This window comes from Phyllobates terribilis, unplaced genomic scaffold (assembly GCF_046119375.1).
Source record: "Phyllobates terribilis strain yellow unplaced genomic scaffold, ASM4611937v1 Scaffold_11__3_contigs__length_659146591, whole genome shotgun sequence".
NCBI lineage: Eukaryota > Metazoa > Chordata > Amphibia > Anura > Dendrobatidae > Phyllobates > Phyllobates terribilis.
In genome coordinates, this window is record NW_027362771.1 from 604836941 (window position 1) to 604856810 (window position 19870).

General features: G+C 40.1%; 22 non-coding genes across 22 annotated transcripts; 16 read left to right on the forward strand and 6 right to left on the reverse strand.

Annotated features, from left to right (window-relative positions):
• Positions 1-2224: 2224 nt before the first annotated feature.
• Positions 2225-2306, forward strand: TRNAS-UGA (transfer RNA serine (anticodon UGA)). The gene has a single exon. It is a non-coding gene; the product is annotated as a tRNA-Ser (tRNA).
• A 745-nt stretch (positions 2307-3051) lies between these two features.
• Positions 3052-3133, forward strand: TRNAS-CGA (transfer RNA serine (anticodon CGA)). Its single transcript has one exon. It is a non-coding gene; the product is annotated as a tRNA-Ser (tRNA).
• A 765-nt stretch (positions 3134-3898) lies between these two features.
• On the reverse strand, positions 3899-3970 carry TRNAD-GUC (transfer RNA aspartic acid (anticodon GUC)). Its single transcript has one exon. It is a non-coding gene; the product is annotated as a tRNA-Asp (tRNA).
• Positions 3971-4562: 592 nt separating this feature from the next.
• On the forward strand, positions 4563-4644 carry TRNAS-UGA (transfer RNA serine (anticodon UGA)). Its single transcript has one exon. It is a non-coding gene; the product is annotated as a tRNA-Ser (tRNA).
• Positions 4645-5389: 745 nt separating this feature from the next.
• On the forward strand, positions 5390-5471 carry TRNAS-CGA (transfer RNA serine (anticodon CGA)). The gene has a single exon. It is a non-coding gene; the product is annotated as a tRNA-Ser (tRNA).
• Positions 5472-6229: 758 nt separating this feature from the next.
• On the reverse strand, positions 6230-6301 carry TRNAD-GUC (transfer RNA aspartic acid (anticodon GUC)). Its single transcript has one exon. It is a non-coding gene; the product is annotated as a tRNA-Asp (tRNA).
• Positions 6302-6893: 592 nt separating this feature from the next.
• On the forward strand, positions 6894-6975 carry TRNAS-UGA (transfer RNA serine (anticodon UGA)). Its single transcript has one exon. It is a non-coding gene; the product is annotated as a tRNA-Ser (tRNA).
• Positions 6976-7720: 745 nt separating this feature from the next.
• TRNAS-CGA (transfer RNA serine (anticodon CGA)) lies at positions 7721-7802 on the forward strand. The gene has a single exon. It is a non-coding gene; the product is annotated as a tRNA-Ser (tRNA).
• A 1424-nt stretch (positions 7803-9226) lies between these two features.
• Positions 9227-9308, forward strand: TRNAS-UGA (transfer RNA serine (anticodon UGA)). Its single transcript has one exon. It is a non-coding gene; the product is annotated as a tRNA-Ser (tRNA).
• Positions 9309-10050: 742 nt separating this feature from the next.
• Positions 10051-10132, forward strand: TRNAS-CGA (transfer RNA serine (anticodon CGA)). Its single transcript has one exon. It is a non-coding gene; the product is annotated as a tRNA-Ser (tRNA).
• Positions 10133-10889: 757 nt separating this feature from the next.
• TRNAD-GUC (transfer RNA aspartic acid (anticodon GUC)) lies at positions 10890-10961 on the reverse strand. The gene has a single exon. It is a non-coding gene; the product is annotated as a tRNA-Asp (tRNA).
• Positions 10962-11553: 592 nt separating this feature from the next.
• TRNAS-UGA (transfer RNA serine (anticodon UGA)) lies at positions 11554-11635 on the forward strand. The gene has a single exon. It is a non-coding gene; the product is annotated as a tRNA-Ser (tRNA).
• Positions 11636-12379: 744 nt separating this feature from the next.
• Positions 12380-12461, forward strand: TRNAS-CGA (transfer RNA serine (anticodon CGA)). Its single transcript has one exon. It is a non-coding gene; the product is annotated as a tRNA-Ser (tRNA).
• Positions 12462-13226: 765 nt separating this feature from the next.
• Positions 13227-13298, reverse strand: TRNAD-GUC (transfer RNA aspartic acid (anticodon GUC)). The gene has a single exon. It is a non-coding gene; the product is annotated as a tRNA-Asp (tRNA).
• Positions 13299-13890: 592 nt separating this feature from the next.
• On the forward strand, positions 13891-13972 carry TRNAS-UGA (transfer RNA serine (anticodon UGA)). The gene has a single exon. It is a non-coding gene; the product is annotated as a tRNA-Ser (tRNA).
• Positions 13973-14717: 745 nt separating this feature from the next.
• Positions 14718-14799, forward strand: TRNAS-CGA (transfer RNA serine (anticodon CGA)). Its single transcript has one exon. It is a non-coding gene; the product is annotated as a tRNA-Ser (tRNA).
• A 772-nt stretch (positions 14800-15571) lies between these two features.
• Positions 15572-15643, reverse strand: TRNAD-GUC (transfer RNA aspartic acid (anticodon GUC)). Its single transcript has one exon. It is a non-coding gene; the product is annotated as a tRNA-Asp (tRNA).
• Positions 15644-16235: 592 nt separating this feature from the next.
• On the forward strand, positions 16236-16317 carry TRNAS-UGA (transfer RNA serine (anticodon UGA)). Its single transcript has one exon. It is a non-coding gene; the product is annotated as a tRNA-Ser (tRNA).
• Positions 16318-17062: 745 nt separating this feature from the next.
• On the forward strand, positions 17063-17144 carry TRNAS-CGA (transfer RNA serine (anticodon CGA)). The gene has a single exon. It is a non-coding gene; the product is annotated as a tRNA-Ser (tRNA).
• A 757-nt stretch (positions 17145-17901) lies between these two features.
• On the reverse strand, positions 17902-17973 carry TRNAD-GUC (transfer RNA aspartic acid (anticodon GUC)). The gene has a single exon. It is a non-coding gene; the product is annotated as a tRNA-Asp (tRNA).
• Positions 17974-18565: 592 nt separating this feature from the next.
• On the forward strand, positions 18566-18647 carry TRNAS-UGA (transfer RNA serine (anticodon UGA)). Its single transcript has one exon. It is a non-coding gene; the product is annotated as a tRNA-Ser (tRNA).
• A 745-nt stretch (positions 18648-19392) lies between these two features.
• Positions 19393-19474, forward strand: TRNAS-CGA (transfer RNA serine (anticodon CGA)). Its single transcript has one exon. It is a non-coding gene; the product is annotated as a tRNA-Ser (tRNA).
• The last annotated feature ends 396 nt before the right edge of the window (positions 19475-19870 follow it).

A 19870-nucleotide genomic window follows, 5' to 3' on the forward strand; every position in this document is an offset into this window, starting at 1 on the left:
ATACTCGGCAAACGGGTTAACAAAACATACTCGCTCATCACTATTATTGAGCACTGACATTTGTTCAGCTGTCAAAATTTTACTAGCTATATTTACCACTAATATTGTTCCCTCTTTCTCGTTGTTATTTGGCACTGTGCTTGGGGTCTGCTTTTCCCTTTCCTCTCGTTTTTTGTTGTTGGTAGTGGCGTCTGCCTCCTGTCCTTTTCCGAATGCACATAGAATTGTGCTTATGATTAAAATACCTGCAACAACACTCATAATATGAAGGAGCATATCCCCATGTTATAAACACTCCAATAGCGATCCCTCCCATTCCTGATCTGTCTATAGAGAGCCCCATAATACAAACATGGCGACCGCAACACAGATATCATTACCGCGCATGCGCGAAATCCCTGTGTGACCCTGGAGAATCTGATTGGCCTACAGACTATGATGCAACGGACATGCACAGTGGCATGTTTCCGGGCGCCGAGATATGATATTCAATGGGTGAGTCATACCTCCATAATTAATTAATTATTAAACACATGCCACCAATGAATTGTTATTTAAGCACAAAGCACTTGATATTTGTTTGCATTTGTATGAAATGAATTATGATTGTTGACATTGTGTCACACTATATAAGCACTATGAACTGTATCACCAATGATGGAGATTATAATGTCATTTTTAAACAATTATATATTTTTTCACTAATGACAATATAATTTGTAATCATGTAATTTATCTTTATATACCACATGCTTGTACCTATGCACTGCTTGGTAACAAAAAATTATTTTTCTCCACTCATGGTTATTGGTTGGGTGAAGCCATTTATTGTCAAACTACTGTGTTTTCTCTTTTTAAATCATAATAACAACCAAAAACATCCAAATGACCCTGATCAAAAGTTCACATACCCCTTAATACCGTGTATTGCCCCCTCTAACATCAATGACAGCTTGAAGTATTTTGTGGTAGTTGTGGATGAGGTTCTTTATTTTCTCAGATGGTAAAGCTGCCCATTCTTCTTGGCAAAAAGCCTCCAGTTCCTGTAAATTCCTGGGCTGTCTAGCATGAACTGTGTACTTAAGATCTCCCCAGAGTGGCTCAATTATATTGAGGTCAGGAGACTGAGATGGCCACTCTAGAACCTTTGTTCTGCTGCAGCCAATGACAGATCAACTTGGCCTTGTGTTTTGGATCGTTGTCTTGTTGGAACATCCAAATACGTCCTATGCACAGCTTCCGGGCTGAAGAGTGCAAATTTACCTCCAGTATTTGCTGATAACGTGCTGCATTCATCTTTCCTTCAACTTTTACCAAGCTTCCTGTGCCTTTGTAGCTCACACATCCCAAAAACATCAGCGATCCACCTCCATGCTTTACTGTAGGAATGGTGTTCCTTTCATCATAGGCCTTGTTGACCTTTCTCCAAATGTAACATTTATGGTTGTGACCAAAAAGTTAAATTTTGGTCTCATCACTCCAAATTACCTTGTACCAGAAGTTTTCAGGCTTGTCTCTGTGCTGTTTGGCGTATTGTAGGCGAGATACTTTGTGGCATTTGCGCAATAATGGCTTTCTTCTGACGACTCGGCCATGCAGCCCATTTTTCTTCAAGTGCCTCCTTATTGTGCATCTTGAAACAGCCATACCGCTAGTTTTCAAAGAGTCCTGAATTTCAGCTAATATTATTTGTGGGTTTTTCTTTGCATCCCGAACAATTTTCCTTGCAGTTGTGGCCAAAATTTCTGTTGGTCTACCTGACCTTGGTTTGGTTTTTACAGAGCCCCTGATTTTCCATTTGTTAATCATAGTTTGAACACTGCTGACTGGCATTATCAATTCCTTGGATATTGTTTTCTATCCCTTTCCTGTGATATACAGTTCAACTACCTTTTCCCGTAGATCCGTTGACAATTCTTTTGATTTCCCCATGACTCACAATCCAGAAACGTCAGTGGCTGGATGAAAGATGCAAGAGTCTGTCTGGATCCCAGAAACTCACTCAGCTTTTATGTACACAGACTGATTACAAGCAAAGAGGTCACAGGTGAGGATGTTACCTTTATAAGCCATTCAAACCCATTTGTGTCAAGTTCTGTGCATGTTATCAGGCCAAACTCTCCCACAGCTTAGTTAGTAAATGGAAGACCCAACTCACTTTCAAGACCCAGCCCATAAACTGCAGTCCCCGGAATATGTCTAGGAAAATTGCACGACTCTGTCAGCTGTGGTTGCCGAGTGGTTAAGGTGTTGGACTTGAAATCCAATGGGGTTTCCCCGCACAGGTTCAAATCCTGTTCACAGCGTTGGCTTTTACTGGACAAAAGCACTGGACCTTCCTGAAAAGTTTAAAATAGTATTTACATTAATAAAATGGGCCAAATGATATGAAAATTTGACAGCCATTCACGTTCCAGTCTTTCAACCTAGGGATGTTTCCCAGGACATTGACGATTTCCTTGGTAGCTCTCAGGAAGCTCTAGTCAGACCTGTCTCGGTTGCTGAAAATGCTCTACCCCAAACCTCTATCCGCAATCAAAAGTCCATTCCTGCATTCAAGCAAAAGCATATGAACTGTGGCTCCCAAAAGACATTGGAGAATCATCAGTGAAGGCATATATTTTGATAGCCGCATGGTTAAGACGTTGGACTTGAAATCCTCACATTGGTTTAAATCATGTTCACAATGCAGCATTTTACCTTGGAAAAGATTGGGTTTGGCTGATGAAGGTTTAGTGAAATCAAAGTATAGAAAAAGAAAAATAACATGCAGATTAATTCCCTGGTAGTATGCAGTTTCCAACCACAATTTGAAGAGTGAGAAACAGCTAGTTAACCACATCTCTGTGTGCCCCAGGGTACAAGAGTTTTACCTCCTTCTACTCATTGACCTCAGATCACACCTTTATTTTTCAGTAAGTCTACCAAGATGCCTTTCCCGTGACTGCGTCATGCAATAGAGATTCAGGTGAACTTAGCCCAAAACCTTCTTTCAGACCGCCCTCTAGCATGTACTTTGCAAAAACATCTGATTCGTTGCTGTTCGGGTTGGCTTTGATGGCTGAGTGGTTAAGGCGTTGGACTCGAAATCCAATGGGGTTTTCCCGCACAGGTTCAAATCCTGTTCACAGCGATGTATTTTATACAGAGAGAGTAAAGTACTTTCAGAAAAAAATCACAAAAACATTGAGAAATATACAAAACCTGTCACTAAAGCACTTTATTGCCATCCAAAACATGTTGCAACTAAGAAACTGCTGAATAAGAAGAAACCTACTTCAGACATAGACCTACTTGTGAAGGTGACCTCTAAGGAGCCATTCCCAGCCCGTACAGGGATCAAACCCCCAACCTTGGTTTTATTAACACCACGATTTGACCAACTGAGCTAACCGGCCATGTGTGTAGGATTAACCAATACAGGAAGAACTGGAAACATGCGCAAACGCAACCATTCTGTTTTTGTGGGATGAATTTTTCCCACATGTGGTGATTCTTGGTGGTACAGTGGCGGCAAAAAAAATCTTTACACTTGTGCAGTAAAAAAAAACTTTGCGTGTAAAATCCGCATCATGATTTCACTTCTTAAAAGTGCACACAATGAAGGAGATAATCAAAAACTATATAATAGCAAAGCTGGCTTAGTAAAATGTAAATATCAATACTAATTAATTAAAATACTAATTGTAACGAAATATCCACAATAAAACACTTGAACGTTAAGATTTTGTGGTTTCGTTGAATTTGTAAAGATTTTTTTTGCCGGCACTGTAGATGCCTCTGTAATGAGTGACAATCAAACAATAAAATATAAACAGCTTGTGAATAAAAATATATTGCTGGAAGAATTAAGCTTTCGTTCCAGAGTTCCAGAGTCCAGAGTAAGAATATAATAAACCTTCCCATCAGGGAATCGAACCCTGGTCTCCCGCGTGACAGGCGGGGATACTTGCCACTATACTAACGAGGATTGGTTACGTCTTGTCCTCTGACACCACATGACTAGAAAGTAAACACGAGGTATGTGAGTGATGATGTGAACCACTGTGGGCTCTGCTCATTTTCCATTTTTGCGCTTTCATTTGTGCAAAAAGCCATAACTTTCTTTATTTTTCTGTAGATGTAGCCACATGAGAGCTTGCTTTCTACAGAACAAGTTGTAGCTTTGAATTACACTAGCCAATTTACCATATCATGTACTATCATGTACATATATATATATGTCATTGTGATATATACAAAACCAACCACTAAAGCACTCCAGATAAATCCAAAAACCTTAGCGGAAACCCTTCAGTGCCGTCTTGTCATCCGACCCGTTCGCTCTTTCCACTCGAAAAGAAGTATGAAATTAGTTATGTTCCATATGTCCCAAGAGATTGACCTTTTCTTTCCTCCTCAGAAACCTCACAGTAGACCTGTCGCTGTCTGTAAGGCAATTTGCTGGTGAGGAAACCCTCCCACAGCTTAGTTAGTAAATGGAAGACCCAACTCACTTTCAAGACCAAGCACATAAACTGCAGTCCCCGGAATATGTCTAGGAAAATTGCACAACTCTGTCAGCTGTGGTGGCCGAGTGGTTAAGGCGTTGGACTTGAAATCCAATGGGGTTTCCCTGCACAGGTTCAAATCCTGTTCACAGCGTTGGCTTTTACTTGACAAAAGCACTGGACCTTCCTGAAAAGTTTAAAATAGTATTTACATTAATAAAATGGGCCAAATGATATGAAAATTTGACAGCCATTCACGTTCCAGTCTTTCAATCTAGGGATGTTTCCCAGGACATTGACGATTTCCTTGGTAGCTCTCAGGAAGCTCTAGTCAGACCTGTCTCAGTTGCTGAAAATGCTCTACCCCAAACCTCTATCAGCAATCAAAAGTCCATTCCTGCATTCAAGCAAAAGCATAAGTACTGTGGCTCCCAAAAGACATTGGAGAATCATCAGTGAAGGCATATATTTTGATAGCCGCATGGTTAAGACGTTGGACTTGAAATCCTCACATTGGTTTAAATCATGTTCACAATGCAGCATTTTACCTTGGAAAAGATTGGGTTTGGCTGATGAAAGTTTAGTGAAATCAAAGTATAGAAAAAGAAAAATAACATGCAGATTAATTCCCTGGTAGTATGCAGTTTCCAACCACAATTTGAAGAGTGAGAAACAGCTAGTTAACCACATCTCTGTGTGCCCCAGGGTACAAGAGTTTTACCTCCTTCTACTCATTGACCTCAGATCACACCTTTATTTTTCAGTAAGTCTACCAAGATGCCTTTCCCGTGACTGCGTCATGCAATAGAGATTCAGGTGAACTTAGCCCAAAACCTTCTTTCAGACCGCCCTCTAGCATGTACTTTGCAAAAACATCTGATTCGCTGCTGTTGGAGTTGGCTGTGATGGCCGAGTGGTTAAGGCGTTGGACTCGAAATCCAATGGGGTTTTGCCGCACAGGTTCAAATCCTGTTCACAGCGATGTATTTTATACAGAGAGAGTCAAGTTCTTTCAGAAAAAATTCACAAAAACATTGAGAAATATCCAAAACCAGTCTCTAAAACACTTTATTGCCATCCAAAACATGTTGCAACTAAGAAACTGCTGAATAAGAAGAAACCTACTTCAGACATAGACCTACTTGTGAAGGTGACCTTTAAGGAGCCATTCCCAGCCCGTACAGGGATCAAACCCCCAACTTTGGTTTTATTAACACCACGATTTGACCAACTGAGCTAACCGGCCATGTTTTTAGGATTAACCAATACAGGAAGGACTGGAAACATGCGCAAATGCAACCATTCTGTTTTTGTGGGATGAATTTTTCCCACATGTGGTGATTCTTGGTGGTACAGTGGCGGCAAAAAAAATCTTTACATTTGTGCAGTAAAAAAAAACTTTACGTGTAAAATCCGCATCATGATTTCACTTCTGCACACAATGAAGGAGATAATCAAAAACTATATAATAGCAAAGCTGGCTTAGTAAAATGTAAATATCAATACTAATTAATTAAAATACTAATTGTAACGAAATATCCACAATAAAACACTTGAACGTTAAGATTTTGTGGTTTCGTTGAAGTTGTAAAGATTTTTTTTGCCGGCACTGTAGATGCCTCTGTAATGAGTGACAATCAAACAATAAAATATAAACAGCTTGTGAATAAAAATATATTGTTGGAAGAATTAAGTTTTCGTTCCAGAGTTCCAGAGTCCAGAGTAAGAATATAATAAATCTCCCCGTCAGGGAATCGAACCCTGGTCTCCCGCGTGACAGGCGGGGATACTTGCCACTATACTAACGAAGATTGGTTGCATCTTGTCCTCTGACACCACATGACTAGAAAGTAAACATGAGGTATGTGAGTGATGATGTGAACCACTGTGGGCTCTGCTCATTTTCCATTTTTGCGCTTTCATTTGTGCAAAAAGCCATAACTTTCTTTATTTTTCTGTAGATGTAGCCGCATGAGGGCTTGCTTTCTACAAGACAAGTTGTAGCTTTGAATTACACTAGCCATTTTACCATATCATGTACTATCATGTACATATATATATATGTCATTGTGATATATACAAAACCAACCACTAAAGCACTCCAGATAAATCAAAAAACCTTAGCGGAAACCCTTCAGTGCCGTCTTGTCATCCGACCCGTTCGCTCATTCCACTTGAAAAGAAGTATGAAATTAGTTATGTTCCATATGTCCCAAGAGATTGACCTTTTCTTTCCTCCTCAGAAACCTCACATCAGACCTGTCGCTGTCTGTAAGGCAATTTGCTGGTGAGGAAACCCTCCCACAGCTTAGTTAGTAAATGGAAGACCCAACTCACTTTCAAGACCCAGCCCATAAACTGCAGTCCCCGGAATATGTCTAGGAAAATTGCATGACTCTGTCAGCTGTGGTGGCCGAGTGGTTAAGGCGTTGGACTTGAAATCCAATGGGGTTTCCCCGCACAGGTTCAAATCCTGTTCACAGCGTTGGCTTTTACTGGACAAAAGCACTGGACCTTCCTGAAAAGTTTAAAGTAGTATTTACATTAATAAAATGGGCCAAATGATATGAAAATTTGACAGCCATTCACGTTCCAGTCTTTCAATCTAGGGATGTTTCGCAGGACATTGACGATTTCCTTGGTAGCTCTCAGGAAGCTCTAGTCAGACCTGTCTCAGTTGCTGAAAATGCTCTACCCCAAACCTCTATCAGCAATCAAAAGTCCATTCCTGCATTCAAGCAAAAGCATATGAACTGTGGCTCCCAAAAGACATTGGAGAATCATCAGTGAAGGCATATATTTTGATAGCCGCATGGTTAAGACGTTGGACTTGAAATCCTCACATTGGTTTAAATCATGTTCACAATGCAGTATTTTACCTTGGAAAAGATTGGGTTTGGCTGATGAAAGTTTAGTGAAATCAAAGTATAGAAAAAGAAAAATAACATGCAGATTAATTCACTGGTAGTATGCAGTTTCCAAACACAATTTGAAGAGTGAGAAACAGCTAGTTAACCACATCTCTGTGTGCCCCAGGGTACAAGAGTTTTACCTCCTTCTACTCATTGACCTCAGATCACACCTTTATTTTTCAGTAAGTCTACCAAGATGCCTTTCCCGTGACTACGTCATGCAATAGAGATTCAGGTGAACTTAGCCGAAAACCTTCTTTCAGACCGCCCTCTAGCATGTACTTTGCAAAAACATCTGATTCGTTGCTGTTGGAGTTGGCTGTGATGGCCGAGTGGTTAAGGCGTTGGACTCGAAATCCAATGGGGTTTTCCCGCACAGGTTCAAATCCTCTTCACAGCGATGTATTTTATACAGAGAGAGTCAAGTTCTTTCAGAAAAAATTCACAAAAACATTGAGAAATATCCAAAACCAGTCTCTAAAACAGTTTATTGCCATCCAAAACATGTTGCAACTAAGAAACTGCTGAATAAGAAGAAACCTACTTCAGACATAGACCTACTTGTGAAGGTGACCTTTAAGGAGCCATTCCCAGCCCGTACAGGGATCAAACCCCCAACTTTGGTTTTATTAACACCACGATTTGACCAACTGAGCTAACCGGCCATGTTTGTAGGATTAACCAATACAGGAAGGACTGGAAACATGCGCAAACGCAACCATTCTGTTTTTGTGGGATGAATTTTTCCCACATGTGGTGATTCTTGGTGGTACAGTGGCGGCAAAAAAAATCTTTACATTTGTGCAGTAAAAAAAAACTTTACGTGTAAAATCCGCATCATGATTTCACTTCTGCACACAATGAAGGAGATAATCAAAAACTATATAATAGCAAAGCTGGCTTAGTAAAATGTAAATATCAATACTAATTAATTAAAATACTAATTGTAACGAAATATCCACAATAAAACACTTGAACGTTAAGATTTTGTGGTTTCGTTGAAGTTGTAAAGATTTTTTTTGCCGGCACTGTAGATGCCTCTGTAATGAGTGACAATCAAACAATAAAATATAAACAGCTTGTGAATAAAAATATATTGTTGGAAGAATTAAGTTTTCGTTCCAGAGTCCAGAGTAAGAATATAATAAATCTCCCCGTCAGGGAATCGAACCCTGGTCTCCCGCGTGACAGGCGGGGATACTTGCCACTATACTAATACTAACGAAGATTGGTTGCGTCTTTTCCTCTGACACCACATGACTAGAAAGTAAACATGAGGTATGTGAGTGATGATGTGAACCACTGTGGGCTCTGCTCATTTTCCATTTTTGCGCTTTCATTTGTGCAAAAAGCCATAACTTTCTTTATTTTTCTGTAGATGTAGCCGCATGAGGGCTTGCTTTCTACAAGACAAGTTGTAGCTTTGAATTACACTAGCCATTTTACCATATTATGTACTATCATGTACATATATATATATATATGTCATTGTGATATATACAAAACCAACCACTAAAGCACTCCAGATAAATCAAAAAACCTTAGCGGAAACCCTTCAGTGCCGTCTTGTCATCCGACCCGTTCGCTCATTCCACTTGAAAAGAAGTATGAAATTAGTTATGTTCCATATGTCCCAAGAGATTGACCTTTTCTTTCCTCCTCAGAAACCTCACATCAGACCTGTCGCTGTCTGTAAGGCAATTTGCTGGTGAGGAAACCCTCCCACAGCTTAGTTAGTAAATGGAAGACCCAACTCACTTTCAAGACCCAGCCCATAAACTGCAGTCCCCGGAATATGTCTAGGAAAATTGCTTGACTCTGTCAGCTGTGGTGGCCGAGTGGTTAAGGCGTTGGACTTGAAATCCAATGGGGTTTCCCCGCACAGGTTCAAATCCTGTTCACAGCGTTGGCTTTTACTGGACAAAAGCACTGGACCTTCCTGAAAAGTTTAAAATAGTATTTACATTAATAAAATGGGCCAAATGATATGAAAATTTGACAGCCATTCACGTTCCAGTCTTTCAATCTAGGGATGTTTCGCAGGACATTGACGATTTCCTTGGTAGCTCTCAGGAAGCTCTAGTCAGACCTGTCTCAGTTGCTGAAAATGCTCTACCCCAAACCTCTATCAGCAATCAAAAGTCCATTCCTGCATTCAAGCAAAAGCATATGAACTGTGGCTCCCAAAAGACATTGGAGAATCATCAGTGAAGGCATATATTTTGATAGCCGCATGGTTAAGACGTTGGACTTGAAATCCTCACATTGGTTTAAATCATGTTCACAATGCAGTATTTTACCTTGGAAAAGATTGGGTTTGGCTGATGAAAGTTTAGTGAAATCAAAGTATAGAAAAAGAAAAATAACGTAGATTAATTCACTGGTAGTATGCAGTTTCCAACCACAATTTGAAGAGTGAGAAACAGCTAGTTAACCACATCTCTGTGTGCCCCAGGGTACAAGAGTTTTACCTCCTTCTACTCATTGACCTCAGATCACACCTTTATTTTTCAGTAAGTCTACCAAGATGCCTTTCCGTGACTGCGTCATGCAATAGAGATTCAGGTGAACTTAGCCCAAAACCTTCTTTCAGACCGCCCTCTAGCATGTACTTTGCAAAAACATCTGATTCGTTGCTGTTGGAGTTGGCTGTGATGGCCGAGTGGTTAAGGCGTTGGACTCGAAATCCAATGGGGTTTTCCCGCACAGGTTCAAATCCTGTTCACAGCGATGTATTTTATACAGAGAGAGTCAAGTTCTTTCAGAAAAAATTCACAAAAACATTGAGAAATATCCAAAACCAGTCTCTAAAACACTTTATTGCTATCCAAAACATGTTGCAACTAAGAAACTGCTGAATAAGAAGAAACCTACTTCAGACATAGACCTACTTGTGAAGGTGACCTTTAAGGAGCCATTCCCAGCCCGTACAGGGATCAAACCCCCAACTTTGGTTTTATTAACACCACGATTTGACCAACTGAGCTAACCGGCCATGTTTGTAGGATTAACCAATACAGGAAGGACTGGAAACATGCGCAAACGCAACCATTCTGTTTTTGTGGGATGAATTTTTCCCACATGTGGTGATTCTTGGTGGTACAGTGGCGGCAAAAAAAATCTTTACATTTGTGCAGTAAAAAAAAACTTTACGTGTAAAATCCGCATCATGATTTCACTTCTTAAAAGTGCACACAATGAAGGAGATAATCAAAAACTATATAATAGCAAAGCTGGCTTAGTAAAATGTAAATATCAATACTAATTAATTAAAATACTAATTGTAACGAAATATCCACAATAAAACACTTGAACGTTAAGATTTTGTGGTTTCGTTGAAGTTGTAAAGATTTTTTTTGCCGGCACTGTAGATGCATCTGTAATGAGTGACAATCAAACAATAAAATATAAACAGCTTGTGAATAAAAATATATTGTTGGAAGAATTAAGTCTTCGTTCCAGAGTCCAGAGTAAGAATATAATAAATCTCCCCGTCAGGGAATCGAACCCTGGTCTCCCGCGTGACAGGCAGGGATACTTGCCACTATACTAACGAGGATTGGTTGCGTCTTGTCCTCTGACACCACATGACTAGAAAGTAAACATGAGGTATGTGAGTGATGATGTGAACCACTGTGGGCTCTGCTCATTTTCCATTTTTGCGCTTTCATTTGTGCAAAAAGCCATAACTTTCTTTATTTTTTTGTAGATGTAGCCGCATGAGGGCTTGCTTTCTACAAGACAAGTTGTAGCTTTGAATTACACTAGCCATTTTACCATATCATGTACTATCATGTACATATATATATATGTCATTGTGATATATACAAAACCAACCACTAAAGCACTCCAGATAAATCAAAAAACCTTAGCGGAAACCCTTCAGTGCCGTCTTGTCATCCGACCCGTTCGCTCATTCCACTTGAAAAGAAGTATGAAATTAGTTATGTTCCATATGTCCCAAGAGATTGACCTTTTCTTTCCTCCTCAGAAACCTCACATCAGACCTGTCGCTGTCTGTAAGGCAATTTGCTGGTGAGGAAACCCTCCCACAGCTTAGTTAGTAAATGGAAGACCCAACTCACTTTCAAGACCCAGCCCATAAACTGCAGTCCCCGGAATATGTCTAGGAAAATTGCATGACTCTGTCAGCTGTGGTGGCCGAGTGGTTAAGGCGTTGGACTTGAAATCCAATGGGGTTTCCCCGCACAGGTTCAAATCCTGTTCACAGCGTTGGCTTTTACTGGACAAAAGCACTGGACCTTCCTGAAAAGTTTAAAATAGTATTTACATTAATAAAATGGGCCAAATGATATGAAAATTTGACAGCCATTCACGTTCCAGTCTTTCAATCTAGGGATGTTTCGCAGGACATTGACGATTTCCTTGGTAGCTCTCAGGAAGCTCTAGTCAGACCTGTCTCAGTTGCTGAAAATGCTCTACCCCAAACCTCTATCAGCAATCAAAAGTCCATTCCTGCATTCAAGCAAAAGCATATGAACTGTGCTCCCAAAAGACATTGGAGAATCATCAGTGAAGGCACATATTTTGATAGCCGCATGGTTAAGACGTTGGACTTGAAATCCTCACATTGGTTTAAATCATGTTCACAATGCAGTATTTTACCTTGGAAAAGATTGGGTTTGGCTGATGAAAGTTTAGTGAAATCAAAGTATAGAAAAAGAAAAATAACATGTAGATTAATTCACTGGTAGTATGCAGTTTCCAACCACAATTTGAAGAGTGAGAAACAGCTAGTTAACCACATCTCTGTGTGCCCCAGGGTACAAGAGTTTTACCTCCTTCTACTCATTGACCTCAGATCACACCTTTATTTTTCAGTAAGTCTACCAAGATGCCTTTCCCGTGACTGCGTCATGCAATAGAGATTCAGGTGAACTTAGCCCAAAACCTTCTTTCAGACCGCCCTCTAGCATGTACTTTGCAAAAACATCTGATTCGTTGCTGTTGGAGTTGGCTGTGATGGCCGAGTGGTTAAGGCGTTGGACTCGAAATCCAATGGGGTTTTCCCGCACAGGTTCAAATCCTGTTCACAGCAATGTATTTTATACAGAGAGAGTCAAGTTCTTTCAGAAAAAATTCACAAAAACATTGAGAAATATCCAAAACCAGTCTCTAAAACACTTTATTGCCATCCAAAACATGTTGCAACTAAGAAACTGCTGAATAAGAAGAAACCTACTTCAGACATAGACCTACTTGTGAAGGTGACCTTTAAGGAGCCATTCCCAGCCCGTACAGGGATCAAACCCCCAAGTTTGGTTTTATTAACACCACGATTTGACCAACTGAGCTAACCGGCCATGTTTGTAGGATTAACCAATACAGGAAGGACTGGAAACATGCGCAAACGCAACCATTCTGTTTTTGTGGGATGAATTTTTCCCACATGTGGTGATTCTTGGTGGTACAGTGGCGGCAAAAAAAATCTTTACATTTGTGCAGTAAAAAAAAACTTTACGTGTAAAATCCGCATCATGATTTCACTTCTTAAAAGTGCACACAATGAAGGAGATAATCAAAAACTGTATAATAGCAAAGCTGGCTTAGTAAAATGTAAATATCAATACTAATTAATTAAAATACTAATTGTAACGAAATATCCACAATAAAACACTTGAACGTTAAGATTTTGTGGTTTCGTTGAAGTTGTAAAGATTTTTTTTGCCGGCACTGTAGATGCCTCTGTAATGAGTGACAATCAAACAATAAAATATAAACAGCTTGTGAATAAAAATATATTGTTGGAAGAATTAAGTTTTCGTTCCAGAGTTCCAGAGTCCAGAGTAAGAATATAATAAATCTCCCCGTCAGGGAATCGAACCCTGGTCTCCCGCGTGACAGGCGGGGATACTTGCCACTATACTAACGAGGATTGGTTGCGTCTTGTCCTCTGACACCACATGACTAGAAAGTAAACATGAGGTATGTGAGTGATGATGTGAACCACTGTGGGCTCTGCTCATTTTCCATTTTTGCGCTTTCATTTGTGCAAAAAGCCATAACTTTCTTTATTTTTCTGTAGATGTAGCCGCATGAGGGCTTGCTTTCTACAAGACAAGTTGTAGCTTTGAATTACACTAGCCATTTTACCATATCATGTACTATCATGTACATATATATATATGTCATTGTGATATATACAAAACCAACCACTAAAGCACTCCAGATAAATCAAAAAACCTTAGCGGAAACCCTTCAGTGCCGTCTTGTCATCCGACCCGTTCGCTCATTCCACTTGAAAAGAAGTATGAAATTAGTTATGTTCCATATGTCCCAAGAGATTGACCTTTTCTTTCCTCCTCAGAAACCTCACATCAGACCTGTCGCTGTCTGTAAGGCAATTTGCTGGTGAGGAAACCCTCCCACAGCTTAGTTAGTAAATGGAAGACCCAACTCACTTTCAAGACCCAGCCCATAAACTGCAGTCCCCGGAATATGTCTAGGAAAATTGCACGACTCTGTCAGCTGTGGTGGCCGAGTGGTTAAGGCGTTGGACTTGAAATCCAATGGGGTTTCCCCGCACAGGTTCAAATCCTGTTCACAGCGTTGGCTTTTACTGGACAAAAGCACTGGACCTTCCTGAAAAGTTTAAAATAGTATTTACATTAATAAAATGGGCCAAATGATATGAAAATTTGACAGCCATTCACGTTCCAGTCTTTCAATCTAGGGATGTTTCGCAGGACATTGACAATTTCCTTGGTAGCTCTCAGGAAACTCTAGTCAGACCTGTCTCAGTTGCTGAAAATGCTCTACCCCAAACCTCTATCAGCAATCAAAAGTCCATTCCTGCATTCAAGCAAAAGCATAAGAACTGTGGCTCCCAAAAGACATTGGAGAATCATCAGTGAAGTCATATATTTTGATAGCCGCATGGTTAAGACGTTGGACTTGAAATCCTCACATTGGTTTAAATCATGTTCACAATGCAGTATTTTACCTTGGAAAAGATTGGGTTTGGCTGATGAAAGTTTAGTGAAATCAAAGTATAGAAAAAGAAAAATAACATGTAGATTAATTCACTGGTAGTATGCAGTTTCCAACCACAATTTGAAGAGTGAGAAACAGCTAGTTAACCACATCTCTGTGTGCCCCAGGGTACAAGAGTTTTACCTCCTTCTACTCATTGACCTCAGATCACACCTTTATTTTTCAGTAAGTCTACCAAGAAGCCTTTCCCGTGACTGCGTCATGCAATAGAGATTCAGGTGAACTTAGCCCAAAACCTTCTTTCAGACCGCCCTCTAGCATGTACTTTGCAAAAGCATCTGATTCGTTGCTGTTGGAGTTGGCTGTGATGGCCGAGTGGTTAAGGCGTTGGACTCGAAATCCAATGGGGTTTTCCCGCACAGGTTCAAATCCTGTTCACAGCGATGTATTTTATACAGAGAGAGTCAAGTTCTTTCAGAAAAAATTCACAAAAACATTGAGAAATATCCAAAACCAGTCTCTAAAACACTTTATTGCCATCCAAAACATGTTGCAACTAAGAAACTGCTGAATAAGAAGAAACCTACTTCAGACATAGACCTACTTGTGAAGGTGACCTTTAAGGAGCCATTCCCAGCCCGTACAGGGATCAAACCCCCAAGTTTGGTTTTATTAACACCACGATTTGACCAACTGAGCTATCCGGCCATGTTTGTAGGATTAACCAATACAGGAAGGACTGGAAACATGCGCAAACGCAACCATTCTGTTTTTGTGGGATGAATTTTTCCCACATGTGGTGATTCTTGGTGGTACAGTGGCGGCAAAAAAAGTCTTTACATTTGTGCAGTAAAAAAAAACTTTACGTGTAAAATCCGCATCATGATTTCACTTCTTAAAAGTGCACACAATGAAGGAGATAATCAAAAACTATATAATAGCAAAGCTGGCTTAGTAAAATGTAAATATCAATACTAATTAATTAAAATACTAATTGTAACGAAATATCCACAATAAAACACTTGAACGTTAAGATTTTGTGGTTTCGTTGAAGTTGTAAAGATTTTTTTTGCCGGCACTGTAGATGCCTCTGTAATGAGTGACAATCAAACAATAAAATATAAACAGCTTGTGAATAAAAATATATTGTTGGAAGAATTAAGTTTTCGTTCCAGAGTTCCAGAGTCCAGAGTCCAGAGTAAGAATATAATAAATCTCCCCGTCAGGGAATCGAACCCTGGTCTCCCGCGTGACAGGCGGGGATACTTGCCACTATACTAACGAGGATTGGTTGCGTCTTGTCCTCTGACACCACATGACTAGAAAGTAAACATGAGGTATGTGAGTGATGATGTGAACCACTGTGGGCTCTGCTCATTTTCCATTTTTGCGCTTTCATTTGTGCAAAAAGCCATAACTTTCTTTATTTTTCTGTAGATGTAGCCGCATGAGGGCTTGCTTTCTACAAGACAAGTTGTAGCTTTGAATTACACTAGCCATTTTACCATATCATGTACTATCATGTACATATATATATATGTCATTGTGATATATACAAAACCAACCACTAAAGCACTCCAGATAAATCAAAAAACCTTAGCGGAAACCCTTCAGTGCCGTCTTGTCATCCGACCCGTTCGCTCATTCCACTTGAAAAGAAGTATGAAATTAGTTATGTTCCATATGTCCCAAGAGATTGACCTTTTCTTTCCTCCTCAGAAACCTCACATCAGACCTGTCGCTGTCTGTAAGGCAATTTGCTGGTGAGGAAACCCTCCCACAGCTTAGTTAGTAAATGGAAGACCCAACTCACTTTCAAGACCCAGCCCATAAACTGCAGTCCCCGGAATATGTCTAGGAAAATTGCATGACTCTGTCAGCTGTGGTGGCCGAGTGGTTAAGGCGTTGAACTTGAAATCCAATGGGGTTTCCCCGCACAGGTTCAAATCCTGTTCACAGCGTTGGCTTTTACTGGACAAAAGCACTGGACCTTCCTGAAAAGTTTAAAATAGTATTTACATTAATAAAATGGGCCAAATGATATGAAAATTTGACAGCCATTCACGTTCCAGTCTTTCAATCTAGGGATGTTTCGCAGGACATTGACGATTTCCTTGGTAGCTCTCAGGAAACTCTAGTCAGACCTGTCTCAGTTGCTGAAAATGCTCTACCCCAAACCTCTATCAGCAATCAAAAGTCCATTCCTGCATTCAAGCAAAAGCATAAGAACTGTGGCTCCCAAAAGACATTGGAGAATCATCAGTGAAGGCATATATTTTGATAGCCGCATGGTTAAGACGTTGGACTTGAAATCCTCACATTGGTTTAAATCATGTTCACAATGCAGTATTTTACCTTGGAAAAGATTGGGTTTGGCTGATGAAAGTTTAGTGAAATCAAAGTATAGAAAAAGAAAAATAACATGTAGATTAATTCACTGGTAGTATGCAGTTTCCAACCACAATTTGAAGAGTGAGAAACAGCTAGTTAACCACATCTCTGTGTGCCCCAGGGTACAAGAGTTTTACCTCCTTCTACTCATTGACCTCAGATCACACCTTTATTTTTCAGTAAGTCTACCAAGATGCCTTTCCCGTGACTGCGTCATGCAATAGAGATTCAGGTGAACTTAGCCCCAAACCTTCTTTCAGACCGCCTTCTAGCATGTACTTTGCAAAAACATCTGATTCGTTGCTGTTGGAGTTGGCTGTGATGGCCGAGTGGTTAAGGCGTTGGACTCGAAATCCAATGGGGTTTTCCCGCACAGGTTCAAATCCTGTTCACAGCGATGTATTTTATACAGAGAGAGTCAAGTTCTTTCAGAAAAAATTCACAAAAACATTGAGAAATATCCAAAACCAGTCTCTAAAACACTTTATTGCCATCCAAAACATGTTGCAATTAAGAAACTGCTGAATAAGAAGAAACCTACTTCAGACATAGACCTACTTGTGAAGGTGACCTTTAAGGAGCCATTCCCAGCCCGTACAGGGATCAAACCCCCAACTTTGGTTTTATTAACACCACGATTTGACCAACTGAGCTAACCGGCCATGTTTGTAGGATTAACCAATACAGGAAGGACTGGAAACATGCGCAAACGCAACCATTCTGTTTTTGTGGGATGAATTTTTCCCACATGTGGTGATTCTTGGTGGTACAGTGGCGGCAAAAAAAATCTTTACATTTGTGCAGTAAAAAAAAACTTTACGTGTAAAATCCGCATCATGATTTCACTTCTTAAAAGTGCACACAATGAAGGAGATAATCAAAAACTATATAATAGCAAAGCTGGCTTAGTAAAATGTAAATATCAATACTAATTAATTAAAATACTAATTGTAACGAAATATCCACAATAAAACACTTGAACGTTAAGATTTTGTGGTTTCGTTGAAGTTGTAAAGATTTTTTTTGCCGGCACTGTAGATGCCTCTGTAATGAGTGACAATCAAACAATAAAATATAAACAGCTTGTGAATAAAAATATATTGTTGGAAGAATTAAGTTTTCGTTCCAGAGTCCAGAGTAAGAATATAATAAATCTCCCCGTCAGGGAATCGAACCCTGGTCTCCCGCGTGACAGGCGGGGATACTTGCCACTATACTAACGAGGATTGGTTGCGTCTTGTCCTCTGACACCACATGACTAGAAAGTAAACATGAGGTATGTGAGTGATGATGTGAACCACTGTGGGCTCTGCTCATTTTCCATTTTTGCGCTTTCATTTGTGCAAAAAGCCATAACTTTCTTTATTTTTCTGTAGATGTAGCCGCATGAGGGCTTGCTTTCTACAAGACAAGTTGTAGCTTTGAATTACACTAGCCATTTTACCATATCATGTACTATCATGTACATATATATATATGTCATTGTGATATATACAAAACCAACCACTAAAGCACTCCAGATAAATCAAAAAACCTTAGCGGAAACCCTTCAGTGCCGTCTTGTCATCCGACCCGTTCGCTCATTCCACTTAAAAAGAAGTATGAAATTAGTTATGTTCCATATGTCCCAAGAGATTGACCTTTTCTTTCCTCCTCAGAAACCTCACATCAGACCTGTCGCTGTCTGTAAGGCAATTTGCTGGTGAGGAAACCCTCCCACAGCTTAGTTAGTAAATGGAAGACCCAACTCACTTTCAAGACCCAGCCCATAAACTGCAGTCCCCGGAATATGTCTAGGAAAATTGCATGACTCTGTCAGCTGTGGTGGCCGAGTGGTTAAGGCGTTGAACTTGAAATCCAATGGGGTTTCCCCGCACAGGTTCAAATCCTGTTCACAGCGTTGGCTTTTACTGGACAAAAGCACTGGACCTTCCTGAAAAGTTTAAAATAGTATTTACATTAATAAAATGGGCCAAATGATATGAAAATTTGACAGCCATTCACGTTCCAGTCTTTCAATCTAGGGATGTTTCGCAGGACATTGACGATTTCCTTGGTAGCTCTCAGGAAACTCTAGTCAGACCTGTCTCAGTTGCTGAAAATGCTCTACCCCAAACCTCTATCAGCAATCAAAAGTCCATTCCTGCATTCAAGCAAAAGCATAAGAACTGTGGCTCCCAAAAGACATTGGAGAATCAACAGTGAAGGCATATGTTTTGATAGCCGCATGGTTAAGACGTTGGACTTGAAATCCTCACATTGGTTTAAATCATGTTCACAATGCAGTATTTTACCTTGGAAAAGATTGGGTTTGGCTGATGAAAGTTTAGTGAAATCAAAGTATAGAAAAAGAAAAATAACATGTAGATTAATTCACTGGTAGTATGCAGTTTCCAACCACAATTTGAAGAGTGAGAAACAGCTAGTTAACCACATCTCTGTGTGCCCCAGGGTACAAGAGTTTTACCTCCTTCTACTCATTGACCTCAGATCACACCTTTATTTTTCAGTAAGTCTACCAAGAAGCCTTTCCCGTGACTGCGTCATGCAATAGAGATTCAGGTGAACTTAGCCCAAAACCTTCTTTCAGACCGCCCTCTAGCATGTACTTTGCAAAAACATCTGATTCGTTGCTGCTGGAGTTGGCTGTGATGGCCGAGTGGTTAAGGCGTTGGACTCGAAATCCAATGGGGTTTTCCCGCACAGGTTCAAATCCTGTTCACAGCGATGTATTTTATACAGAGAGAGTCAAGTTCTTTCAGAAAAAATTCACAAAAACATTGAGAAATATCCAAAACCAGTCTCTAAAACACTTTATTGCCATCCAAAACATGTTGCAACTAAGAAACTGCTGAATAAGAAGAAACCTACTTCAGACATAGACCTACTTGTGAAGGTGACCTTTAAGGAGCCATTCCCAGCCCGTACAGGGATCAAACCCCCAACTTTGGTTTTATTAACACCACGATTTGACCAACTGAGCTAACCGGCCATGTTTGTAGGATTAACCAATACAGGAAGGACTGGAAACATGCGCAAACGCAACCATTCTGTTTTTGTGGGATGAATTTTTCCCACATGTGGTGATTCTTGGTGGTACAGTGGCGGCAAAAAAAATCTTTA